Source organism: Magnolia sinica, chromosome 11, assembly GCF_029962835.1.
Source record: "Magnolia sinica isolate HGM2019 chromosome 11, MsV1, whole genome shotgun sequence".
Lineage (NCBI taxonomy): Eukaryota > Viridiplantae > Streptophyta > Magnoliopsida > Magnoliales > Magnoliaceae > Magnolia > Magnolia sinica.
The window spans coordinates 4,326,336-4,353,314 of record NC_080583.1 but is presented as its reverse complement, the minus strand read 5'-3'; the positions used below and the strand labels follow the sequence as shown (position 1 = coordinate 4,353,314).

General features: G+C 44.2%; 1 long non-coding RNA gene across 1 annotated transcript; it reads right to left on the bottom strand.

Annotated features, from left to right (window-relative positions):
• Window positions 1-3,252: 3,252 nt before the first annotated feature.
• LOC131218243 (uncharacterized) lies at window positions 3,253-25,982 on the bottom strand. Its single transcript, XR_009157579.1, has 6 exons — window positions 25,844-25,982; window positions 25,541-25,643; window positions 23,974-24,046; window positions 4,004-4,204; window positions 3,633-3,811; window positions 3,253-3,388 (listed from the first exon to the last, which is right to left on the bottom strand). It is a non-coding gene; the product is annotated as an uncharacterized LOC131218243 (long non-coding RNA).
• Between the last annotated feature and the right edge of the window lie 997 nt (window positions 25,983-26,979).

The window sequence follows — 26,979 nt, the reverse complement described above, 5'->3', positions numbered from 1 at the left end:
TGCTGACATGAAGCAAGGTCATGACGCACATCCAATGAGGCCCGAGACAAAAGCATCTCCGTTCATAGAGGAGATAATGCAGGCTCGGTTGCTGGAACGGTTCTGTCTTTCACAGATTACACCCTTCACTGGCAAGATCGATCCTACCGAGCACATCAAATCCTTTCGAACATATGTGGAGTTGCACGATGCCTCGTATGTCGTGATGTGTCGAGCCTTCTCTCTCACTTTAACCGACGTAGCTCGACTTGGTTCAAGCAGTTAAAACCAAAGTCCATTAGCTCGTTCACGGAGCTCAATGATGCCTTTCTCACCAATTTCATTAGTGGGAAGAAAAAACTGAAGCCGCCTGCGTACTTGAACAATATAGTGCAAAAAGAGGGAGAGTTGCTGAAAGATTACATCAAGCATTTTAACTTCGCGTCGCTCTAGGTTCGGAAACATTCAGACAAGACAGCATTCAACTCGATCATGCAAGGCGTCAGAGACAAACCATTTCTGGCATCCCTGGACAAGAACCCGCCTACTACTCTGGTCAAGTTTATGGCCCGGTCAGTTAAGTACATGGATGCCGAGGAAATTCGAATCATGCGCGAAGCCGTCCAAAACACAAAAGCCCCGGCCAAAGAGTCAACAAAGAAAGAAGTTGACTCGACTAGTGGAAAGAAGCATAAAGATGATCGAACGCGTGATGATTGTACGTCGGGTAAACGGCCAGACCACAAGTTTTCAACGTATACCCTTCTCAACAAACCGTAAGAGCAGGTTTTGATGGAGACTAAGGGCGAAGGATTCATCAATTGGCCAGATAGGCTCCAAAACAATCCGAAATGACGGAGTAAAAATAAGTATTACCATTATCATCGCGATCATAGGCACAACACAAGTGATTGCTATCACTTGAAAGAAGAAATCGAGCGACTCATCCAAGAAGGCTATCTTACAGAGCACGTTGAGAGAACCGGGACGATGGAAGAACACCTAAGTGATAACCGACCCACGGAGGAAATTCGAACCATTGTGAGTGTCCCCAAGGTGAAGGCGACTCAAACAATGCTCGGAAAAATCACGCTAGGAGCATTAGTCGGCCTGAGTTCGAAATCCTGATACTAGCTCGGCCTTCGAAAGAAAAGAAAAGGTAAAAATACTGCGTATCATTCACTGATGAAGACGTTCGGGGTATCTATTATCTACACGACGATGCATTAGTCATCACCTTCACTATAGCGAACCGCAAGGTATTTTTCATTCTTGTTGACACAGGGTTGTCCGCTGATGTATTATTCACTTAGGCATTTGATAAAATGGGTGTCGAGCAATCAGCATTACGGCCGGTTCACACCTCCTTAATTGGTTTCTCTGGGGGACGAACACTCCCCGAAGGAGTCATCTCATTACCACTTACTGCTGGTAACTCTCCACACCAGGTGACAGTAATGGTTGACTTCTTGATAGTCGACCAACCATTAGTCTACAATGTTATACTCGACCGACCCTCGCTGAGCCTTCTCCAAGCTGTGATATCAATGTACCATCTCTCCATAAAATTCCCGACTGAGTCGGGAGTAAGAGTCGTAAAAGGCGATCAACAGGATTCACGGCGCTGCTACGAAATAGCTGTGAAAGCTCCAGCCGAGGTAACCACAATTGAATCATTGGATCCTCAGGCCGAGACATACGAGCGAGGCCAGCCAGTAGAAGATCTTATTTTAGTACCCTTGTTCGGGATAGACGAATCCAAAATAGTACAGATTAGCTCGTTTCTGTAATTGCCTCTAAAAGACAAGTGATATCATTACTCCGATGATACGCCGATGTATTTGCATGGAGTCATGAAGATATACCCGGGATCGATCCCTCGGTGATGACTCACTGACTCAACATCGATCCGACAGAAGTGACATCCGCTTGGCCCTGAAAGGTACGCCGTCATTGAAGAAGAGGTCAATAAGCTCCTCAAGGTTAAATTCATCGAGGAGATCTGTTATCCGGAATGGGTAGCCAACGTCGTCCTCGTGAAGAAAGATAATGGAAAGTGGCGAGTCTGTATTGACTATACCGACTTAAACAAAGCCTGTCCAAAGGATAACTTTCCTCTTCCAAGGATTGATCAGCTGGTGGATAGCATGGCAGGACACGAACTTCTTAGTTTTATGGATGCTTATTCTGGGTACAATCAAATTATAATGCATCAATCAGATAAATCTAAGACCACCTTTGTCACCGACAAAGGACTTTACTGTTACCATGTGATGCCATTTGGTCTAACGAATGCAGGAGCACATACCAACGATTAGTAAATAAAATATTTGCTTTGCAGATCAGCTAAACTATGGAAGTATACATTGATGACAGGCTCGTCAAAAGTATACACGCAACCGATCATATTACTGACCTAGAGGAGCTGTTTCTCATTCTTCGTAAATACCAGATGAAGCTAAACCCAAGCAAATGTGCCTTTAGGGTCGGCTCAGGTAAATTTCTTGGATTTCTGGTAAGCTAGCGAGGAATTGAGGTGAACCCAAAGAAAATCAAAGCATTACTCGACATGGAATCCCTAAAAACGATCAAGGATATACAAAGGTTAACTGGACGAGTAGCCACACTCAACTGCTTCCTCTCCCGAGCTACCGATAAGTGCCTCCTGTTCTTAAACAACTTAAGGGTCGACAAACGGTAAAGTGGACACTACCAAAAAACTGGCCAAAGGCTACAGATAAAAACCATAGCTAAAAGCCTATGGCTATGGTTAGAGTCCGTAGCACGACCGTAGCCATTGGTATGTTAGCCATAGGTCTTAAAGCTATGGCTACGGATTAAATCTGTAGCCATATAAACAATAGGTACGGATTAAATCTGTAGCGATAGCTTCCATAGCTCTAAAGTATATATAGCTATGGATTATATTTATAGCTAAAAGTATAGCGAGGACTGTAGCAATAGGCTGAAATTGGCAATAGCTACGGTTTCGATATAAAGGGCTATGGTTAATTAATAGCCATAGCTAATGGCTATTAAAAAAAAAATTAAGAAAATATAATAATGGCGTCTATTACCATTGTAGTACATGCCCTGATAGATCAACTCATATAAACTAATATTGATAAATACTTCATGGCTAAATCATTCATTCAATCAAACACAATCATTCATTCAATCAAATACAATAATTCATTTCAATCCATTCACAAAAGTACAATGCCAACATAATAGTTATTCTATTTAAAGTTCTCATTGACAGCAAGATCCAATGCCTTCTCGCAGCTAAATAACTTCTCAACAATCGCAAACGAGAACTCCATGGATGTGCCTCTACTGGTTATCAATTCGCCATCAATTAACACCCTATTCTCGGCTTCGCTTTGATCCGAAAGCTGACTGCACATGGCTGAGACAAAGAAAGATGACGATGAGATGACATAAAAAAGAATATTATTTCATGGCACGAGATAAAAAAAGAGGCAGATCCACAGTAGTAGTAGATCCCAACATAGAAAACAATGGGGAGAGTGACGCCCACCATTAAAACCTTCTTAAAGTCTACCACGTTGTTTATTTGAGATCCAACTTGTATTTCAGACTATGGGTGTGTTCAGTGTGTGTAAACAACATGATAAAGACAAGAACTTTACCTGTAGGGAGTGATCTCAGTTTCATCAAGTGAAATTCATTGAAATCCATATGAATTTTCAGCTTTCAAATAGACTAAAACTGGATAGTGCTGAAAGCTTGATGATCCCGGCAAGTTCCTGAAGCAAATGCAATTTCCATCGCTAGTGGAACAACCTTTGATCAAGATCATATGGTTGTTCTTGAAAAGGCATGAAAAAAAAAAATTAGCAGTAAAGAATAATGATTCAAAACTCAAATCCTCCTAAAACCAAGCAAGCAAGCACATGATTTAAAAGAATGCAAGCCTTACTAATAGAATGCTCAATAGTTTCCACTCCTTGAAAGTGTGGATATGCAATATGTCTCAAACTGTATGGTCTTCATGACTTACTGACAAAACAATAAGGTCATATTGCAGCTTGTCAGCCTCCTTGAGGAGCATATCAGCCACTAGTTTCACTTTTCTAGCTGCCACTATTTCTAATTTATCTTCGATAGATGTTACCACCACATTTTCCTTTGCTCTCTGTAGAATATCAATTATCATAACAACTTCCATCTTCACTGAGCCATTGGCAATTGGTACCAAAATCTGCAAGAAAGTGCCAACTGTTCAGAACACAGGAAATCTGTGAATCCATCAAATCACAAGTACAAAGAGATGACATATGAGTAGTAGCTGTTGGGAACAAAAAATATAAGTCCGCAGATTCGGACTTAATGCCTCGGGTCACCAAAGAATGTGCCAAATCCGAGGCATGATTCGCAAAACCGAGACAAAGGTTGAGTCGGTTCGGACGACAAAGGTTGAGTCGGTTCGGACGACAAAGGTTGAGCCAGTTCCGACGACAAAGATTGAGTCGGTTCGGACGACTCATCAGCACTCCGGGCATGCGTCGGGCGGACCACCTTACCAGATCGGCCATCGCAAGATCAAGCCTCATCCCGGATATCTTGGGATAAGATCTCCAACCCCGAAGCTCACGGGATCGGATGAAGGCTCCAGATGGGCACGACCCAATCTCCGTGATACTAGGAGAAGATCCCGCGCACAATATCAGGAAGAGAATCCTTGTGCGATTAAATGCCCCAGCAGCTATAAAAGAGGGACCCCGATCACCCTGAAAGGTACGAAACAAATTCTCTCTAAAAAGCTCCTCAATACTCTTAGACCCAGAATCCAGGCCTAACTTTGGCATCGGAGGGTCCCCTGCTCAGGCCAGGGTCTCCTTTGTCCCCTTTTTGTGCAGGTACACGAAGGTCCAAGAGGAGGAACCGAACATTTGCATCAACAGTTTGGCGCCGTCTGTGGGAACTGTACAAAAAGCCATCTCGTATTTCTATACTGATTTCAATGGTGATGACTAGAAGGACGGTCCCAGAAGAAGATTTGAATGAGAATGCGATTACAGGGCCAGCGGGTCCAATCGCGGTTCCCGCAGCCCAGAACCCACCTAACAACCGCCGACGAGGGGCGACCGGAACAAGCAACAATCAGCGGGGTCGCGACGATGGGCGGTTGGACAAGGAGGTTCAAGAAATCCGCTCCGATATGAATATGATGAAGCAGATGCTGGAACGAATGTATCAGCAGCAAATGCAGCCACTCCCGCATCCTCAAGGGGAGACAGCGCACGTACCGACGGCGGCACCTTCCGCGCCGCTCCTTCCGGCCGAGCCAACCCCAAGGCGGATCGGAACCATCTCCAGCGCAGTCAGCCACGCTTCCCTGCCCCCGACCGATCTTCGGCACGAGATAGAGCGAAGAAGGCGCAATCGCCCATCCATGGAAGGCACGGCAGAGAGCTGTGAACCTTGGAAAGCCGATATTCAAAACTTTAAAAGAGAAGTGCGGGAAGAGATGGCGAAAGAGATGGCGGACATGAAGCACGGCAACGTATATCCGACCGGGTCCGAAGCGAAGGCATCCCCCTTTGTGGACTCGGTACTGAAGGCCCGGTTGCCCGAGAGGTTTCGATTACCTCAAATCACTCCTTTCACCGGCAAGACCGACCCGACCGAGCATATTGAATGCTTCAGAACCTATATGGAGCTCCACGATGCCTCGGATGCGGTAATGTGTCGGGCCTTTTCTCTTACATTGACCGATGTAGCTCGACTGTGGTTCAAACAGTTGAAACCAAAGTCCGTCAGTTCATTCGCTGAGCTGAGCGACGCCTTCCTCACCAACTTCATCGGCGGAAAGAAGAAATTGAAGCCCCCTGCACATCTGAACAACGTAGTTCAAAAGCAGGGAGAGCTACTGAAAGATTATATCAAGCGTTTTAATTTCGAATCCCTTCAGGTTCGAAAACATTCAGAAGAAACGGCTCTCAATGCGCTCATGCAAGGAGTTAGAGATATGCCATTCCTGGCATCTCTGGACAAAACTCCGCCCGATACTCTGGCAGAATTTATGGCACGGTCGGATAAGTATGCGAATGCCGAGGAAGCGCGAATCCTGCGTGAAACTAAAACTTTGACCAAAGAGTCGGCCAAAAAGGAAGCCGACTCGGCCGGAGGAAGGAAGCGCAAGGATGATCAAGCGCGTGATGAGCGAAGGTCAGGCAAACGGCCGGATCGAAGATTTTCCACATATACTCCCCTGAACAAGACTCGGGAAAAGGTATTGATGGAAATAAAAAATGAAGGCTTTGTTAACTGGCCCAGTAAGCTCAGGAGTAATCCTAATCGGCGGGACAAGGATAAGTACTGCCATTATCACCGTGATCACGGGCATAACACAAGTGATTGCCGTCACCTAAAAGAAGAGATCGAACGACTCATAAAAGAGGGCCGACTCAGAGAACATATGGTTAAAGCTGGGGCAGCTGAGGCACGCCCGACCGAGAGCCAGCCTATGGAAGAGATCCGGACGATTATCGGCGGTCCACGAGGTGGGGGCGACTCAAACAATGCACGGAGGAATCATGCAAGAAAACTTAGTCAGCCTCAGTCCGAGCTCATGATCATAGATCGGCCACCAAAGGAGAAGAAAAGAGAAAGATATTGCATCTCGTTCACAGAGGAAGATGCCCGAGGCATCTATCACCCCCACGATGACGCATTGATTGTCACCCTGGCTATCGCTAACCGAAAAGTGTTTCGGATACTCGTCGATACGGGGTCATCTGCAGACGTGTTATTTACCCAGGCGTTCGACAAAATGGGGATCGAACGGTCCACACTACGCCCAGTTCGGACCCCGTTGATCGGTTTTTCCGGAGGACAGGTACTGCCTAAAGGGATTGTCTCGTTACCACTCACTGCTGGTAGTGCCCCATGTCAGACGACGATGATGGTTGACTTCTTGGTCGTCGATCAACCCTCAGTATACAACGCAATACTCGCCAAAAACTTGTTCACTCCCCAAGTATAGGGTTGTGATGTAGTAATAAACTCGGTAAGACCGAGGTCGAATCCACAGGGACTGAAACTTGTACGTGTCCTGAAACTAGGTAGAAATAGAACTAGACTAAGATGCTATCTAAATCAAATAGAATTTAAGAAATAATTGTGGAAGAATTATCTAAAACTTTAAGGAATTCAGAGGAAAGGAACTAGGGATTCAGAGGATCCACTTGTAGAGATCAGGGAGATCTTATGCCTGCATCAAGGATTATGGAATTCAACTGAACTTACTTGATTTGATTTTCAAGAGATGAAAGGTATATGAATTAGAATGGATTCCATCACCAAACCATGCCCAGGAGACAAAGTAAACAATAGAATTAAACTAATTACCAACCAATCAACAATGTATGAAGATCAGGAAGGTACTGTCATCCTACCATGCCCATGAGACGATGGTGAACAACAGGGCCTCCTGACGTCATAAACATCAAAAGAGAAAAGAAATATTCAAAGCCATTGCAAACCCATTGTAATTTCAGTCACAACAGACCATTAAAGACTAAGAAAAATATTCATTTAATAATTAAACCACAATCAAGTTTAATTCACAATGAAATAATTAAATAAAGTCTCCCATCTCAATACAAGCTTCACCTCTTAGCCCTAGCTAAGAGGTTCAGCCTAGCATGATTATGCTAGAACCAAAGAGAAAAAAAAAAACATTAAAGGAAAGAAATAAAATAAAAGGAAAAGAAAAAGGAAACCTCTTTCTTCCTATCTCCTCAGCTTTTTCTCCTTTTCTTCTGTTTTCTCCCCCTACGTGCAGCAGCACTATACACAATCCAGCCATTCCAGCCTTCAAGTCTTCTTCCTCTGTTCCTCCCACCGAGCACAAAACCCAAAACCGAGCTCCCTCCTTCCCGTCTTTTTTCCACGGCTGCACTCTCCCCGCGGCTCAGCAACCCTGCTCCAGCGCTCTCCTTCTTTCACTTTTTCTTCCTTTCTTCCTTTTCTTCCTCACGTTCAAAACCCAAGACCGAGCACACGTTCCGCTCTCCTGGCCTCCACGGCTGCCCACGCCAAGCTTCGATCTTCAATCTTCCTCCTCGAGTTGAATGCCCCTCTCCCTCACTCTCCCTTCCTTTTGTAGTTGTGAGGGCCGGCTGAAGAAAACTTCATGCGTAAGTTTTCTTACGCAGGCGTAATTCTTTACGGTGTTTACGCTGATTGATTTGTGGGGCCTATTATTGAACTTAACGGAGAAATCTACTCCGTTCATTGGAAGCGTGGCGAAATATTGGTCGGGAAAGGACGGTTCTTGACTGATCACAGTGTGGTCCATAGACTTTTTCACTCCGCCGTCCAACCCGAATTTAGACGGTTGGAAATCGTCTTCTCGATGCCTTCTGGGATTCTGCCACCTAGGCGATAGTTACAGGGCCCTTTGGAGTCCACTGAATGGTCCAGATCGGACTGATCAATGCAGAGGGTGGCCCACAACATTCGACCGCAGGCTCTGTTGCGAAACAGAGCCTGCGCGACTCGTGCTGTGATGTTGGTGGGGTCTAAAATCAGTATCAGACGAGAAATCCACCACGTCCATTGCGTTCTCCTCGAAAAACTGCTTGGGACAGGCTGATTTGTCTCGAGTTTGATGCGGCCCATGGTACCAGATCTTCTAGTCGTCCGTCTTGCATTTGATCATGAGTTACATGTGTGTGCGCGCATGGGAACAGAAGAAGACATTGGACAGGGTCTTGGCCACCCTATGAAGAAAATAGATGGTTCAGATCGTCCGTTTGGGCGATGGATGTGGCCCACTGTGATTAGCCGGTGAGAGCACGTCCCTCCAGTGACGTGCGAAAGTCTCATTTTGGACATTTTGTGCAAAAAACTGGTGGGGTCCACTATGATGCCGGTCCGAGAACACCACTCCCTCCATCAGCTCCTGTACGTAGTGTTGGCCCATGGCCTCTAGTTTAAAGCAGATTTGACTTCAGGGTGGGCCACACGCTTAACCAATGTATGGACAACATTCACCGTTAGAAATAGAATTTGATTCACGTATGCATGCATGACACATCTATTTACAGATTTGCCATTCTCTTTTGTTATATCTTCTGCCGTTTGTTTCTCCCTACTGCACCATCCAAAAGAAGTGAAATTTGACAAATATCCACCGTTTTTCGTGCTCTTTCCATCAGTTCAGTTTGGGTCCAGATCTCCCAAGGATGTCCAAGATGCTTTCTTAATGGTTATTGTCCTCTGATCTCTCTGTTGGGCCACTTCCACAAGGATCTAATGGATGAAATTTGACGTGTACGGTTAATTTATGGTCTTCAGGCCATGTATGAAGTTTCGAGCAGAGTGGATGGTGGAAACCCTGTGATCTTGCATTCTAACTAACTTTCAGGCCACTTAAGCTTCAGTTTCTCAATTTTCTCGAATCTCTAGCGTCTCTGGCGTTGATCTTGGTCCCCTGGAGTTCATTCCATGCTTTGGTGTCATCAGAGCGTTAAATCCATGCTTTAAGCATCCTTTTTCAGTCCATGCTCATAAATACACTCTGCATCACAAACACAATTAAAGCAGGCCATTAAACGGTATCATGCTTGTAAATTCATGCAATAACTGGGTCTGATATGCAATATTTGACCCACAACACAACCCCCAACCAGCATCTTGCTAGTCCCAAGCAAGGTATGCGAAAATTAATTTCAGAAATAAAGGGCAATTCCTATAAACCCAAGTGACTTGTGAACAAATAATTGAGATGTGAAAATTCTTATGATTCATGAATGTTAGGCATTATTCTCTCCTAGACTCAAGCACACAATAAATTTCATAATCAAGTTCAAAATATTAGTCCATCAATCAGAACAATTCTAAACATTGAATTCCATGGATGTATAGTCCAATCTCGACTTATCAACATTAAGATTCACCTCTCTATTTAAGGATATCATTGGTAACTAATAAGAGAACTTGCCTCACACCTTATAGTTTTATTTTTTTAATTTTTGACTTCTTTTTTTTTCATTAGAAGTAACACCAAGAAGAGGGATCAAATCCTCACCTATAGGGAGCAAACCTATGGTAAAGACTGTACACCTAACTCTTTCTCAAATATCATCCATGGGGGATCGAATCCTCACCTATAGGGAGTAAACCTATGGTGAAGACTATTCGCCCAATCCTTTCAATTTTCTCAGGTCGGTTCTTTTCATGCTTAGTGAGTACCACGTCAATCCTTCAATATCAGACTGAAACCTTAATATGCAAGCAAGATGTGTCTTGCGAATTCATGACTCAATCAATATTTACAAATTCTAATAATGGATTAACAATTCAAACTTAGCTGTGAAATTTAATAGATAACCGAATCCAAGAGTCGTAAATTACCAACATCATGTATTTTGTAATTCCCAATGTCCTAAATGGCCATCAAAATCACATTGAATTCATATGAACTTCCAGAAAAATTTAAAATTTTCACAACTTTTGCTATTTTCACAACTTTTGCTTAAGACCAAGAAAATACTGATTAGGAAACCTAATCTTCCACCCCCAACCAAAAATCTACATTGTCCTCAATGTAAAAGAAATAAACATGCAATGCACATAAGACAACGAAAATCTAGGAGGAGTGATGGAAAGATAGTACCTGGACGAAAAGAATCAAGAGGCTTTCCAAAGATATCTACGTAAGAGCGGGTCAGCACAAGAGAGAAACCAACAAAAATAAAATAAAATAAAAATAACAAAAATAAAATCCTATCTACACCACTTTCGCAGGTACTCTCGATTGCATTTAGCATATGCAACAAGCCTTTAAACCCCTAGGTTACCCCTAGTGGACGAGTTATAGTCTCGTGAGGGTTTGCAGTAACGTTACCTACAAACATTGAACTAACTGACGAAATGAAATAAAGAGCTAGGTTGCCTCCCAGGAGCGCTAAGTTTATCGTCTTCAGCCAGACAAATAAAGCAACTACCCTAGTCCTATGAAAGCAGGGAAAAACTACTCGATCATGCTGCAGGTCCCTCTTCCGGCCAGTATCGTGATAAGTTTCTCAGTAAGTTTCTCAATAGGATCATCCAAAAGCCCTTTTTGCAATAGGCTTGGATGCCCTGGAGCTTGACTTTCCAGAGAAACTTATCTACCTCATTAAAATTTTGCTGTTGATTCGCTTGAGGTATCCAAAGTATATATGATTCACCTGTGTCAGAAAAAGTTACAAAGTTAGTATCCCATGGTGAATCAGAGACTACAGGTAGATCAAATTGAGAAAAAATTTCAGGAAGTGGTGTAGTCTCAACACATTCCGAAGTAGCAAACTTCAGTTCAATTTTCAGCTCCTCCTCCCCTAATGGTAAACATTCAGGGTCTGTGGAAGAAGGGGCTTCAGAGTAAGGGTTCACTCGGTCAGTAATGACTACCGAGATGTCGTCTTGCAAGGCATTCACTATGTCTCGTATCATGGGATCATTTGAATCTGCAAAGTGTGCCAAACAATCATCAAAAGAGTTGGGACATTCAGCTGAGGGTGACTCATTTTCCACATTAAAGCTTGTGATGATCTGCCCAAGGAATCCATTGTCTTTAAAAGTAAACGGAGATGTGCTCTCTTGCTCCAACCCTACATAGATAGATTGAAAATCAATAGGGGAAGCATCGATGTGATTACTTTGTTCATTGAAACTACTCAATCGAGGTGTTGAATTGTCAAACGTGTACAGCTCAGATGGTGGCCTCAACTTAGTGGTTTCAATTTCCAAGGTCGTAGCGAGCAACTCGTCCTTCTCCCGAATCACATCATCATTTAATTCAAATGAGTGGTCCAAACATGTTTCACAAGAGTTAGAAGGGTCGATTGTAAGGGGCTCATCCTCCACCTTAAAATCAGACATGTCAGGTGAGGGGAGTGGCTCATTATGACCGACCACTTCATGTACATCTTGTTCATTGACCTGGACCAAACTTGAGATTGATTCTAGGGGACTTTGGGCTGTATATTCATGATCATCATCCCAATAAGCATCATTGTCTAATTCCGTGCAGTACACACTTGGGATGGGGTCGCTCTCCTCACACTCTACACCTAAGTTCGGTTGAGGTTTGAAAAAACTAACCTCTACGTCATCATTGAGATCCTGTGTGTCATGTGAGGAAAGTGTGTCATCATCATTATATTCGAAAGACACCCATGTATCTCCACCATTCTTTTGAACAGTCATTGAGATCGACTCATCGGGGAATTGAACCGTATGCTCATTAATGGAATCCAACTCCTCATTCCAAATTTCAGATTTCTTCAAAAGCGAGTGAGGATCACTTTTCTCGCATTGTATTTCTGGAATGAATTGTGGTTGAGATAACCGAGCCTCCTCTATCTTATCAAGGCGCGAATTAAGCGCTTCCAACGATTTTCTCATTTCCGTGAGATAGGCCAGGCTACGCTGAGCTAAATCCTCTTGGATTGTTTCTGGTTGGATATTAATGGTAGGGTATCCAAGAGGGTAATCATTATAACATATAGTTGGTTCATCTTCCAAATTTTGATGTTTCCCCTGGTAATAGTCATACTGATCATACATGGGAGAATATGATGGTTGATAATAATCCTCGTTTCCATAATTACGATCATATACGGCCCTATTAACAGATGGAACATAACGTTTTAGTCGGTTCTCAATGTCTGTTCTTGATGGAAAAAAATCTTGAGGTATACGTTGAATTCCACAATCCTCTGGCATTCCCCAATATCTCTTATCCATCTCGGCATATGCACGTACCCACGCTTCCATGGTAGAACCCTAACTCTGAGTCTAATCCTAGAAGAAAGAAAAATCCTACAGCAATACATAAAGTAAGAGGAGAAGTTAGAAAGATGTTACCAGACTAGAGATTCTTATATTAAGATCCTGCAAAAGAAAACAACAGAAATTAGTTTTTAAATCTAAGAATTCTAAAGTAATGTTAGTTTTTAAACAAAAAGTCTACAAGTAGAAAATTTCTAAAAATAAAGGAAAGATGAGTTAGTTTCTAAAATTAGAAAGAAACTCTAAAAAAAATAGAAAAATACTAGAATTAGAAAATTTCTAAGATTCAAACCCTAATTCTAAAAATAGAAAAAATAGAGGAATTAGAAAAGGATTACCAATTTAGAAGTTTATGTCAGGATCCTACAAAACAGGAAACAAGTTAGTTCTAAAAATCAAATAGAAATAAAAATCTAAAACTAAAGTTAGTAAAATCCTAATCTCAAACTAATTCTAAAACTAATTAATTTCAAAGAATCGTAACCGTCAGTCCCCGGCAACGGCGCCAAAAACTTGTTCACTCCCCAAGTATAGGGTTGTGATGTAGTAATAAACTCGGTAAGACCGAGGTCGAATCCACAGGGACTGAAACTTGTACGTGTCCTGAAACTAGGTAGAAATAGAACTAGACTAAGATGCTATCTAAATCAAATAGAATTTAAGAAATAATTGTGGAAGAATTATCTAAAACTTTAAGGAATTCAGAGGAAAGGAACTAGGGATTCAGAGGATCCACTTGTAGAGATCAGGGAGATCTTATGCCTGCATCAAGGATTATGGAATTCAACTGAACTTACTTGATTTGATTTTCAAGAGATGAAAGGTATATGAATTAGAATGGATTCCATCACCAAACCATGCCCAGGAGACAAAGTAAACAATAGAATTAAACTAATTACCAACCAATCAACAATGTATGAAGATCAGGAAGGTACTGTCATCCTACCATGCCCATGAGACGATGGTGAACAACAGGGCCTCCTGATGTCATAAACATCAAAAGAGAAAAGAAATATTCAAAGCCATTGCAAACCCATTGTAATTTCAGTCACAACAGACCATTAAAGACTAAGAAAAATATTCATTTAATAATTAAACCACAATCAAGTTTAATTCACAATGAAATAATTAAATAAAGTCTCCCATCTCAATACAAGCTTCACCTCTTAGCCCTAGCTAAGAGGTTCAGCCTAGCATGATTATGCTAGAACCAAAGAGAAAAAAAAAACATTAAAGGAAAGAAATAAAATAAAAGGAAAAGAAAAAGGAAACCTCTTTCTTCCTATCTCCTCAGCTTTTTCTCCTTTTCTTCTGTTTTCTCCCCCTACGTGCAGCAGCACTATACACACTCCAGCCGTTCCAGCCTTCAAGTCTTCTTCTTCTGTTCCTCCCACCGAGCACAAAACCCAAAACCGAGCTCCCTGCTTCCCGTTTTTTTTCCACGGCTGCACTCTCCCCGCGGCTCAGCAACCCTGCTCCAGCGCTCTCCTTCTTTCACTTTTTCTTCCTTTCTTCCTTTTCTTCCTCACGTTCAAAACCCAAGACCGAGCACACGTTCCGCTCTCCTGGCCTCCACGGCTGCCCACGCCAAGCTTCGATCTTCAATCTTCCTCCTCGAGTTGAATGCCCCTCTCCCTCACTCTCCCTTCCTTTTGTAGTTGTGAGGGCCGGCTGAAGAAAACTTCATGCGTAAGTTTTCTTACGCAGGCGTAATTCTTTACGGTGTTTACGCTGATTGATTTGTGGGGCCTATTATTGAACTTAACGGAGAAATCTACTCCGTTCATTGGAAGCGTGGCGAAATATTGGTCGGGAAAGGACGGTTCTTGACTGATCACAGTGTGGTCCATAGACTTTTTCACTCCGCCGTCCAACCCGAATTTAGACGGTTGGAAATCATCTTCTTAATGCCTTCTGGAATTCTGCCACCTAGGCGATGGTTACAGGGCCCTTTGGAGTCCACTGGACGGTCCATATCGAACTGATCAATGCAGAGGGTGGCCCACAACATTCGACCGCAGGCTCTGTTGCGAAACAGAGCCTGCGCGACTCGTGTTGTGACGTTGGTGAGGTCCAAAATCAGTGTCAGACGAGAAATCCACCACGTCCATTGCATTCTCCTCGGAAAACCGTTCGGGGCAGGCTGATTTGTCTCGAGTTTGATGCGGCCCATGGTACCAGATCTTCTAGTCGTCCGTCTTGCATTTGATCATGAGTTACGTGTGTGTGCGCATGGGAACAGAAGAAGACATTGGACAGGGTCGTGGCCACCCTATGGAAAAAATAGATGGTTCAGATCGTCCGTTTGGGCGATGGATGTGGCCCACTGTGATTAGCCGGTGAGAGCACGTCCCTCCAGTGACGTGCGAAAGTCTCATTTTGGACATTTTGTGCAAAAAACTGGTGGGGTCCACTATGATGCCTGTCCTAGAAATCCACTCCCTCCATCAGCTCCTGTACGTAGTGTTGGCCCATGGCCTCTAGTTTAAAGCAGATTTGACTTCAGGGTGGGCCACACGCTTAACCAATGTATGGACAACATTCACCGTTAGAAATAGAATTTGATTCACGTATGCATGCATGACACATCTATTTACAGATTTGCCATTCTCTTTTGTTATATCTTCTGCCGTTTGTTTCTCCCTACTGCACCATCCAAAAGAAGTGAAATTTGACAAATATCCACCGTTTTTCGTGCTCTTTCCATCAGTTCAGTTTGGGTCCAGATCTCCCAAGGATGTCCAAGATGCTTTCTTAATGGTTATTGTCCTCTGATCTCTCTGTTGGGCCACTTCCACAAGGATCTAATGGATGAAATTTGACGTGTACGGTTAATTTATGGTCTTCAGGCCATGTATGAAGTTTCGAGCAGAGTGGATGGTGGAAACCCTGTGATCTTGCATTCTAACTAACTTTCAGGCCACTTAAGCTTCAGTTTCTCAATTTTCTCGAATCCCTGGCGTGTAATTCTGTTGATCTTGGTCCCCTGGAGTTCATTCCATGCTTTGGTGTCATCAGAGCGTTAAATCCATGCTTTAAGCATCCTTTTTCAGTCCATGCTCATAAATACACTCTGCATCACAAACACAATTAGACGACAATGATGGTAGACTTCGTGGTCGTCGATCAACCATCGGTATACAACGCAATACTCGGCCGACCTTCATTGAGTCTCCTCCAGGCCGTGGTATCCACATACCACCTTTCAATGAAATTTCCGACCGAGTCGGGAGTCGGAATTGTCAAAGGAGACCAGCCGGATGCGAGGCGATGTTACATGATAGCCGTAAAAGGAGCCGCCGACAAAAGTCCGACCAACATATTAACGATCGAATCATTGGACCCTCGGGGCGAGAATTATGAACGAGGACAGCCGGTCGAGGATCTTGTCTCGGTCCCCTTGGTCGAGACAGATGGATCCAAGACGGTACGAATTGGCTCGTCTCTGCGGTCGCCCCTGAAAGACAAAGCCGATAGCCCTGCTCCGTAGGTACGCCGACGTCTTTGCCACTGGAGTCATGAAGATATGCCCGGGATCGACCCCTCGTGGTGACTCACCGACTCAACATCGACCCGTCGTATCGGCCGATCCGACGAAGCAATGCCCGCGGCCCTGAACGATACGCTATCATTGAAGAAGAAGTCAACAAACTCCTCCAGGCTAATTTCATAGAAGAAGTATACTATCCAGAGTGGGTCGCGAATGTCGTGCTCGTAAAGAAATCCAACGGGAAGTGGCGGGTCTGTATTGACTATACTGACTTAAATAAAGCCTGCCCAAAGGATAGCTTTCCGCTTCCAAGGATAGACCAGCTAGTAAATAGCACCGCCGGACATGAGCTCCTTAGCTTCATGGATGCTTATTTAGGATATAATCAAATTGCAATGCATAAGACAAATAAATCAAAAACTACCTTTGTCACCGACAAAGGCCTTTATTGTTACCGAGTGATGCCATTTGGTCTAAAGAATGCCGGCGCAACCTATCAAAGATTAGTTAATAAAATCTTTGCTCGGCTTATAGGCCGAACCATGGAAGTATATATTGATGACATGCTCGTCAAAAGTATACACGCGGCAGATCATGTGAATGATTTGGAAGAAATGTTTCTCACCCTACGAAAGTTTCGGATGAAGCTGAATCCGAATAAATGCGCTTTTGGGGTGTGCTCTGGAAAGTTCCTCGGTTTCTTGGTTAGTCAGCGAGAAATAGAGGCAAACCCTGAGAAGATAAAGGCTTTGATTGATATGGAATCCCCTAAAACCATAAAGGACATCCAAAGGTTGATTGGACGAGTCGCAGCACTTAATCGGTTCCTGTCCAGAGCCACGGATAAATGTCTCCCTTTCTTCAGACAGTTGAAAGGAAGACAAACAATGGACTGGACGGAAGAATGTGAAGCGGCATTCCAACAATTAAAATCATGTCTCGGTTCTGCACCTCTCTTATCAAAGCCCGAATCGGGGGAGTCTTTGCTCCTTTACCTAGCGGTGTCCGAGGCAGCGGTTAGCTCGGCCTTGATACGAGAATCCGAAGGAAAGCAACTGCCGGTTTACTACGTCAGCAAAGCATTATTGCCGGCAGAAACAAGATACCCAAGCCTGGAAAAAATGGCCTTGGCTTTAATCACTTCCTCTCGCCGACTCAGGCCATACTTCCATGCCCATACCATTATCGTAATGACCGATCTTCCACTTCGCCAGGTATTGCAGAAACTAGAAGCTTCCGGCCGACTCACGAAATGGGCCATCGAATTGAGTGAATTTGACATTCAATACAGACCGAAGGCAGCAATCAAAGGGCAAGCAGTAGCTGATTTTATCGCCGAAGGAACACCACCATTCGAGCTCCCGGTCAACGATATGCCAAAGGATGTTGCAGTTCCAACAACAACCGCTCCCCCGACCCTTATCTGCCCTATTCCCTGGAAACTGTTTGTCGACGGTTCTTCCAACTCGAAGGCAAGTGCGGCTGGGGTTGTGCTGGAAACCCCCGATCATACCTATATACAGTATGCCTTACGACTTGGATTTCAAGCGTCGAACAACACGGCGGAATATGAAGCGTTGTTACTCGGCCTCCGTCTCGCCGCTAGCTTGAAGGTCACGCACCTCAGTGTTTTCAGCGACTCTCAGTTGGTTGTTAATCAAGTTACCGGTGTATACCAGACACGGAAAGACTAGTTAAGGGCATACATGCAGAAAGCGAAAGAACTTATCAACGGATTTCAACTCTATCGTGTCACTCGGATCCCTCGTACGGAAAATAGCAAAGCCGATTTGTTAGCAAAGCTCGCCTCAGCCGATGAAGATGAAATACCCAGGTCCGTCCCTGTCGAATACGTCGATAAGCCGAGTATAGATGAACCAATTAGCGAGGCCTCAATACAATCAACTCGGAACCATCCTGGATCGATCCAATCCGCCAATACCTTGACGAAGGAAAGTTGCCTGAGGATCGCGCCGAGGCTCGACGAATTAAGATCCGAGCCTCCCGTTACACCATACTCAACGGAACCCTCTATAAGAAAGGTTAATACGCCCCGTTGCTGCGGTGCCTCGAACCCTGCGAGGCAAACTATGTATTATGGGAAATCCATGAAGGAATCTGCGGAAACCACTCTGGAGGGCGATCTCTCGCCCATAAGGTCCTACGACAGGGATATTACTGGCCCACTATCCAACACGACGCTCGCCAGCTCGTCCAAAAATGCGACAAATGTCAACGATTCGCGGCAATTCCGAGGCAAGCCCCCGAGGCACTGACGCCGATGATTGGTCCCTGGCCCTTCGCACAGTGGGGTGTCGACATCATAGGCCCGCTCCCTATGGGAAAAGGTCAGACCAAGTTTGCTGTGGTAGCAGTGGACTATTTCACGAAGTGGGCCGAGGCGGAGCCATTAGCTAAAATAACCGAGCAAAAGATCACCGAGTTTTTGTGAAAAAATATTATCTGCCGATTCGGAGTACCCCGTACCATTGTCACAGACAATGGAAGGCAATTTGATAATAGGAACTTTCGCGAGATGTGCGACAACCTCAGAATCAGAAACGTTTATTCTTCACCTCATCACCCTCAAACCAACGGACAAGTTGAGGCGGTTAACAAGATTATCAAGCAACATCTTCGGACCAAGCTTGGCCGGGCCAAAGGAGCATGGGCCGAAGAGCTCCCGAAGATTCTTTGGGCTTACCGAACTACAGCTCGAACGGCCACAAGAGAGACTCCGTTTTCACTAGCTTATGGCTCGGAAGCCGTCACCCCCGTTGAAGTCGGATTACCTTCGGCTCGAATCACCTCATTCAATGCAGAAGAGAATGAAGAACTCCTTGCACTCGGACTCGACCTTTTGGACGAACAAAGGGAAGTGGCGCGGTTGCGCACGGAGGCGCGGCAACGACAAGTGGCTCGGTTCTACAATACCCGAGTTAAGATTAGAAGGTTTCGAATGGGAGATATGGTTCTCCGAAAAGTTTTTTCCAAGGAATTTGGGTCGGGTACGCTGGGACCCAATTGGGAAGGACCCTATATCGTCTCGGGCACCATCCGACCAGGAACGTATCGGCTAGAGGACCTAAACGGACAACCATTGCCTCACCCTTGGAACGCTGAACACCTCAAGGTCTACTATCCTTAGCTCGGTACTCAATGTTTAAAGACTCTGAACTAAGAAAGATTAAAGCCAAGTCAAATGAATAAAGCTAAGCATTTTTTCTTCATTCATCAAAACACATACAAATACAATGTGTGAATACATCAAAGTGAATAGAAAGAAAAAATCAAAGGGCCCTGGTAACTGTCCTCATGCACCGGCCTCGTCCCCAGCAGCAGTGTCTTCAGCAGCGGCGTCCGGATTCTCGGATTCCGAGGCTGCTCCACCCTCGATTTCTGAAAGGTCAAGGTCAGGAAAAGATTTCTTTATATCCTTGACGCATTCCAGATAATCCGCTTTGGAACAAGCGGTCCCTCTCGTCCTCGAACTCCGCCGACTCAAGGAAAGCTTGGACGGCTTGGTCCCTGGCCTTCTCAGCCTCCCGAGTCTTCTCGTCGGCCTGCCGAATATGCTCTGCCGCTTCAAGCTTAGCCCGAGCTAATTCATCTGCGCACGAAGCATGAACTGTGAGAACTCGCCGGTTCTCTTCTTCAGCTTCGGAGAGAAGAGCCAGTACCCGAGCAACCTCTGCTTGCGCATCCTCCAAGGCTCTTCTGGAGGAAGCCGCCTCTGCTTTCGCATCTTCGGCAGCCTTCCGGGCAAGGGACGCCTCGCCTGTCAGGACGCCGACCTGGATTTCGGCCTCCTCGCGTCGCCCTTCGGCTTCCGACAGAAGAGTCTGCAGCCGATGAGTCGAGGATAGCTCCTTGCCGGCCTTAATCAAGCAGGGAGCGAGTTCAAGAAGCACCCTTGCTGCATGGCTGACGGTTTGCGATGACGGGGCGTTGTAGAGCCTCACGAACTCTCTTTCGCCCCCGTGGGCTAAGGCCCAGGGAACCATCCCCGATACCACTTGCTGCAGGACAGACGGCCCTTCCTGGTTCGTCTCCTCCCCTCTGGAGGATGCGGTCCTCGTCTCACCTTCCCCTCTGGAAGACGCGGCCCTGGTCTCTTCCTCCCGTCTCGGAACGTCCGTCTCAACGTTTGCCGAGTCGGGTGCCGCCTGAGGTTCCGAGGTAGCAACCGCCGTCTCTTCAGCCCTTTCTTCTCGGTCGGGAATTACGACGACGGGAGGGGCAAAAGCGCCGGCTCTTTCTCCTTCCGCACCGCCCTCTGCCTCTTAGGCGGCCGAGGCTCCGAGAAGAACCGACCGCGGAGGAGCCTTCAACTTCGTGATCGCCCTAAGGGGAGGACGAGCTCGTCATTTTGAGGAGCCGGCTGGGAACAATCCCGAGGTTAGGACGGGCTTGGCAGATCTAAAAAAAAAAAAAAAAAAACAAGTAAGTTTCTAAAATTAAAATTCAGAAGATACATTTTCAGTTACCTGTGACTTCCGAATCTAAACTGCAAGATGAAGGCGCTCCATGTAAAAGCTCCTTCCAAGATCTAGCTGCCGGATCCAACGTCCTCAACTCTTTGATCCGAGCCGAGGCACTGGAGCCGAGCTTCGGCCGCTTCTTCGGGATATTTGCTAGACACAAGTCCTTCAGACTCAGAATATTACGAAAAATGAAAAGGGGCGAGAGAGAGAAAACCCAAGTCACCTGCCCTCTGGAATGTCCGAGGAACACGAGCCTCGCAGGGCCCGGACTCATCCATCTCCCAGCGACCACATGCCCAAAACCAACGCTCTCTCCAATGTTTGTTGGAAGTGGGAGGGTCAGTGATCAGGGAACCGCCTCCGCCTCGCCAAGCAGCGAAGACGTAGAAGCCAGGGTAGTTCGGATTCACCCGCACTTGATACAGGTGGAGAAATTCGTCGACTGTAAGCGGTGGCTGTTCCATCTCGGCCCACAACACCGCACACCCGAATAAGTTCCTCCACCCATTCGGGACTATCTGCCCCGGGGCAATCCGAATGTGAGACAGTACTCCCCGGACGATGGCCTGAAGGGGCAGACGCAAGCCGCATTGCATTGACACTTGGTAAATGGCGACCGCCCCAGCAGGAGGGTGATCCGGCAAGTCATTTGGACGGGGGAGATAGGTGATGACCGACTCGGGGATGTGATACCCGATTCGGATTCTGTCTAAGTCCGCCTCAGTTAAAACTGAGGGAACCGGACCGCTTAAATCTTCCCCCGATCCTTCTCCTTCAGACTCGGCATGCGCCGGTTCATCGACAGGAACTGGATCGGAGGTTCCCTTGGCAATCAACATTTCATCTTCTTCCTCCTCATCTTCCTCCATGCCCCTCGGGAAGTTAGGCCTTCCCGGGCGGGTTAATAAAGACGACCCACCACGAGAAGGAACAACAGAAGCAGGGCGCTCCGCCGGAACTTCAGTGACTCTCTCAGATAGAAAAGCAGCGTTGGCATCCACTGCTATCTCCGTCAGTAAGGAAGGCGATTCCGCAACATTCCAAAAACGTTGCGCTTCGCCTTCGTCTCCGGAAGCTCCCCCCTGGGGACTTCGAGAACCCCTATCCGCCATTATTATCTAATAAAGAGGAAGGAGAAACTCACCGGAGGGAGAAAGGAAAACGGAAATGGCGGAAAGAAGCGCTGACGGTTAAGAGAGAGGAAAGGAAGAAGATGAAAGACTGAGAAGGCTCCAAAGGGAATGAGAAGTAGGAATGGCAATAGAAGTTCAAAATGCGGGACCCCCACCAATTTATAAGATTGCCATACGGCGGGAGTAATTAATGAGGAAATGATTCGACGCCTGCATCGATTCCCCCACTCGACACGTGGCGCTCGTCGACTGACGACAATAATGCCCTTGCTACGTGTCCAAACCTCATTGGCAGGATGAGCGATTTGACGGCTGACGGCGCGTGTGATGTCAGGAACCGAACCGCCTCCCGTCAAAGGCGACATGGAACGCATTAAATGACCACCTACTGTCTCGGACTGGGTTGTGAACCGACTCAAAACTCGCTACTCCTAAGTGTCATATGAAACACACGGAGTAGGGGGGCTTACTGTTGGGAACAAAAAATATAAGTCCGCAGATTCGGACTTAATGCCTCGGGTCACCAAAGAATGTGCCAAATCCGAGGCATGATTCGCAAAACCGAGACAAAGGTTGAGTCGGTTCGGACGACAAAGGTTGAGTCGGTTCGGACGACAAAGGTTGAGCCAATTCCGACGACAAAGATTGAGTCGGTTCGGACGACTCATCAACACTCCGGGCATGCGTCGGGCGGACCACCTTACCAGATCGGTCATCGCAAGATCAAGCCTCATCCCGGATATCTTGGGATAAGATCTCCAACCCCGAAGCTCACGGGATCGGATGAAGGCTCCAGATGGGCACGACCCAATCTCCGTGATACTAGGAGAAGATCCCGCGCACAATATCAGGAAGAGAATCCTTGTGCGATTAAATGCCCCAGCAGCTATAAAAGAGGGACCCCGATCACCCTGAAAGGTACGAAACAAATTCTCTCTAAAAAGCTCCTCAATACTCTTAGACCCAGAATCCAGGCCTGACTTTGGCATCGGAGGGTCCCCTGCTCAGGCCAGGGTCTCCTTTGTCCCCTTTTTGTGCAGGTACACGAAGGTCCAAGAGGAGGAACCAGACATTTGCATCAACAGTAGCTATAGATGAAATCATAGTTCTAAAATTTGCCAAATCAACCCAAAATTCAGCCAAGTCAACTCAACTCAGCAAAATTTCTAGCCAAGTCATCAGGAAACCCAGTAGTAGGAGCAACTTAATGTGACTCGTTGTGGCTCTCTGTTTGGTTTTATAAAAAAATTAATAATAAGCAAAGAGCAAGAATTGAACCCCGTCTTCCCTTTAACTAAGCAGAACTCCTAACCAGCAAAGCACACATCCTCAATTGTTGTTACACATTATGTTTTATACTACTTCTGCTATATGAATTTATTTTACATATTTATTAAATTGTCTGATAATAATTTATAAAGAATGCCAAGGAGGTCGAGACTTATTTCCTAGTCAACATGTTGCTAAGGGCCATCTTCTTCAATCCATATCAATGGAAGAAGTGTGCAATTGGATGTCTTTCTCCATGCCGAGATTTCAGTTTCAATTGCATGAAGGTTACAAGCTAGATGTGCATGTGCAAGAACAATGTCACATCAATCATTAAAAAGTTGCTCCACTAAATCATGCTCTATCGATCATCCCACTTGAAACTTGCTTCCTTTAGAATTGAGTTTTAACCACATTATTAAATACATAATGAAGCCAACAAAAATTTCATCTTTAGATTCCTTCTAGATGCTCATAAGGTAGAACGGAAGAAATACACTATGTCATGTCATTACCAATTGACTGACACCAAGCAGATCACCACTATAGAAGTAGATTAAAAGTCATAAGTGTACTTATAGAAGCCCTATTCAATCAAGAAGATGATAGTTTTCCATGTTTCCTATTATTGTCTAGCGATTTTGGACTGAATGCTAGCCCATTAGTTACTTTCTCCAATGGTGTTGCATATTTACTCTATATGTTGTAATATGCTAGCCCATCAGTGTTCGATTTTTTTAATAAAATTCTCTTTACCTGTCAATGAAATACAAATTTATGTATATATGAACATATGTGCCTTGTGTACCTGAGATAACTGAGATATTAGCACCTAGCACTGGATACTTGATGATTTATACAACAATGAAGCACTTTGGCATCTGCAAAAAACAAAATGACAAGCAGAATTCTGCATATGTTTACTAGTTTGCATTGGAACAAATAACCAACCAATTAAAAATCAGACACTTCCAACCAATTAAAAGAACAAAATTCTTGTCAATTGCAAGAGATGAACTAATAATTTGAAGATATACCTTTCAACAGGAATGTTCTTTGGAACCTATGACCATGCATAAACTTCCAATATGTAGAGATAAAATGTAAATCAGCAAATTCTAGCTGGTTCTCAATGCAAATATCTGAGTTAGCCATAAAGCACTCAAGTGTTAGTACATGTGCATGCCAAGAAACACCATTATTTTTGTTATTTCCTCTTCATTTAAATGACCATAAGAAATTCAATTCGCATATGTTATTTCCTAAGGCATTCCCAATGAGATTGCCTTGGGAAATTTAAGTTGCCATGGATCTTCATATTTGTTAGTTTTATATGTAGAAATGTCACTTGACAAGAATCAAGTAACAAGTTGCCCCTACCTCCATGATTCAAAAGTTTCAACTTTAGTACAGAAGTTCCAGAATAACAATGTCAACCTTACTCATTCTTGCTTACATTGGCAATTTGGCATTTATGTTGTGAAGATCCTCTTCAATCATCTTCGATGAATCCTCTTGGTATTTTTCTCATAAATCATATTTCAAATAAACTTAGAAAAAGAAATCTAAAAGAATCAGATGATAACCAAGCATACCCAAGAAAGGCTAGAAAAAGAGGTTTATTTTATGTATAAAACATTCCAAAAGGTAGTTTCTACTTTACTGAACTACTAGTTATTTTAATTCAATTCAATACTAGATAATACAAACTAAAGCCAGCTTGAAGCAGTCTGAACCTACTAACAGCCTTTCTGCTACCTTTCTCAATCAGATTTCTGACCTGAAGTTGTCTGAACTTATTAAAATACAGTTACTAGTATGTAGCCATCAAGGTATGAGGTTTTGTAGGTCTTAATGAAAATGGGAAAGAAAACTCCATCCAACTTTGTCCAAATGCTCAAGAACAGATGATTGATCATTGGGGTCAATGTCCACCTCGTCCTTTAAAATGACCTGCTTAGAAAGCATGACATGGTATGAAAATACTCAAAAAATATGAAAACCAAATTCCACAGAACTCTGTACCTCAGCATATTCAAAAGGCCTCACTGACTTCAAAGGTATTTTAGTTAGACGATATTGATTCCCTTATAAATAGAAATCACCAGCTATATTTCACATGTATGACCATTGATGGAAAAGATGAAAGGAGGTAAAAAGAAACAGGCTCCTTCACCAAAACAACCTTAATTTCTAAAAGAAGGACATGTTTAAGCTTTGCTCCCCCATCAATTAATGATGTTGCAACAGACGACCCTGGTTGAGTTATATGAAAGCCCATCCAAGGAACTTCCTATGAAATCAGAAGCTACCCTTAATAAGATGCAATAAGAAGGAAGTAATCCACAGGCAACAAAAAATGTTATCAACAATACCTATGGATCAACGAGGCATTCATGTTCATGCCCCCACACTATGAAGTCCAAGAATCGTGGTAGGAAATGAACATTTATCGCGTTTTTGGGATTTGTCTTGATCCTGCAATGCACAGATGTACAATTATAAGTAGCAACTAATCAGGTAAGCATTTAATTTCCCACTGAAAACATCTAGCAACTCACGAAAAATACTCATCACGAATCAATTTAAGTTAAGGAGATTGATTATGTTGCTCTTTTTTCTTTCTTTTTTTTTCATGTATTCTAACTTCTAGGTTACTCTTAAAGACAATGTCTAACCTGTTTTGATGGAGTACCATAATGTTGAACCAATCTGACACATCACACTCTTCTTGAGCTTCAGGCCTTACCCATTGTAGTTTTTTGCCCTTTTTTATACCATAGTATACGGCTCTGTTTTCCAAATACAAAGGGTTAGACACAAATAATAAGAATATGAAGAAAGCCAACATCCTTAAGAAGTGACAAATAACAGAGCACATAAGAAAATATGCCTTGATAGCATTGGGAACCATGAGAAGAACTCAAAACTGCTGATTAAAGAAACCAACGTTTCAAGAGCAGCATGTAAAAAATACACCAAATGCACACCAGCTCAAAGCTTTCCTTATACAAGGTTCCTTCATATGACCATGTTGGACCAACAAACTAGAGAGATATGTTGCTACCTTATCCTAGAGTGACTTGCAGTGTTTCTAACAAACTAATAAAAGATAAAGAGAGAGAGAGAGAGAGGGGGAGGGGGGGGGGGGGGGGGAGATAGTGACACAAATTATTCCAAACAGATGACCTTGTCCCCATAACAAAATGCATAAAAAGACAGACTTGAAAACAACCAATGGACTCCCAGAACCAGTGATCAGCAAATGGATTTCTTGCATGTTCTACAATAAGAAATGAGATGAAAGGTCTGCAAAATTGGACTTCTCAACAGTCACATGAGTAGTTTAAAGGTCATTGTTAGTTCTAGTTTCTGGAAATGCAAAAGTCGTTGTTATGAAAACACAGCTAAGGCTGATGTGCATGGGAGATTTTAGATGATGCAGAGGAATGAGTCTACAGATTCAAGAAATGAGTTGTTAGTGATGTGTATAGAATTTGCAGAATTTGAGAATTGTCATTGGTTGGCCATCCATGAACTGCTAGTTCATTTTTTTCTTATTATGCTCAGATATTCATGTTAAACAAGTGCGGAAAAGGCAATCATATTAAAGCATCATCTAGCTCTCTCTACAGTTTTCAGTAGGGCTGTCAATGGGCAGGTATAGGGTTTGGATCTGTCCAAGCCCAGCCTTGAAGATGAAACCTGGGACCAAGCTGCTTGCTGTCAGACTCAGACATAAATATAAGGCCATGTTTAGGTAATAGGAATTCCATGCCAAACAATGGAACAGAAAAACGATTTTCCTTTGATG